The following is an 818-nucleotide window of genomic DNA, read 5'->3' as shown; positions in this document are numbered from 1 at the left end:
GTAGAGGCAGGGTAGAACGCAAAGCCAATCTCAATAGCGTAACTATAAAACAGATAATTGCTGAGGGGGCGGTATGTGATTAAAGTCATATGGAGCCACGGAAAAACTGACGAAATAACTTATCGTCACCGGTATATGATTCATTAAACTCTTCCGACAGCTCAAACCCATTTCAAGGATTTATGAAAAGGAGCCTTTTGCCCGGCAAAATTGAGTTTGTTTCCTTAGCCGCAAGAAAGTCTTATTTAGGTATGGTGCGTTAATATGTCTGTCTCTATCTGTCTGTCACTCTCTCTCTCTCTCTCTCTGTCTCTCTCTCTGTCTTTCTCTCTGTCTATGTCTGTCTGTCTCTCTATGTGTCCCTCTCTGTGTCCCTCTCTGTCTCTCTCTCTCTGTCTCTCTCTCTCTTTTTCTCAAATATTCCCAAATTTTATTCAAATATCTCTTATTAACAAGTCTTTGCCTGTGTGTGTATACCTGTTTATGTCTGTGTGTATATGTGTGTCTATGTCTAGGTGTGTTTACACTACCTCGAAATGACCCGATCCTAGGCCCACTGGCAGCCTGTTATGATACTGCAGCTGGACTTCAGGTTTTAAAATCTCGTGTTCTGAATCTGCCACGCGTGCACGGTGTGATTTCTAATTTTTGAATAGATCCTACTTGGATTTCCTTCCAGTCTATGTCAAAGAACGTATACATAGAATATTTAGCAGTTGCAGAATTTTCATCTATCATCAGTGACTACTTTTTAAAGGTAAACACACGTACCTTCAAATTTTCGATGGCTACCAGTCCATCTTGATCACGGAGTGACC

Source organism: Branchiostoma floridae, chromosome 2, assembly GCF_000003815.2.
Source record: "Branchiostoma floridae strain S238N-H82 chromosome 2, Bfl_VNyyK, whole genome shotgun sequence".
Classification (NCBI taxonomy): domain Eukaryota; kingdom Metazoa; phylum Chordata; class Leptocardii; order Amphioxiformes; family Branchiostomatidae; genus Branchiostoma; species Branchiostoma floridae.
This window is presented reverse-complemented; position numbering follows the sequence as displayed.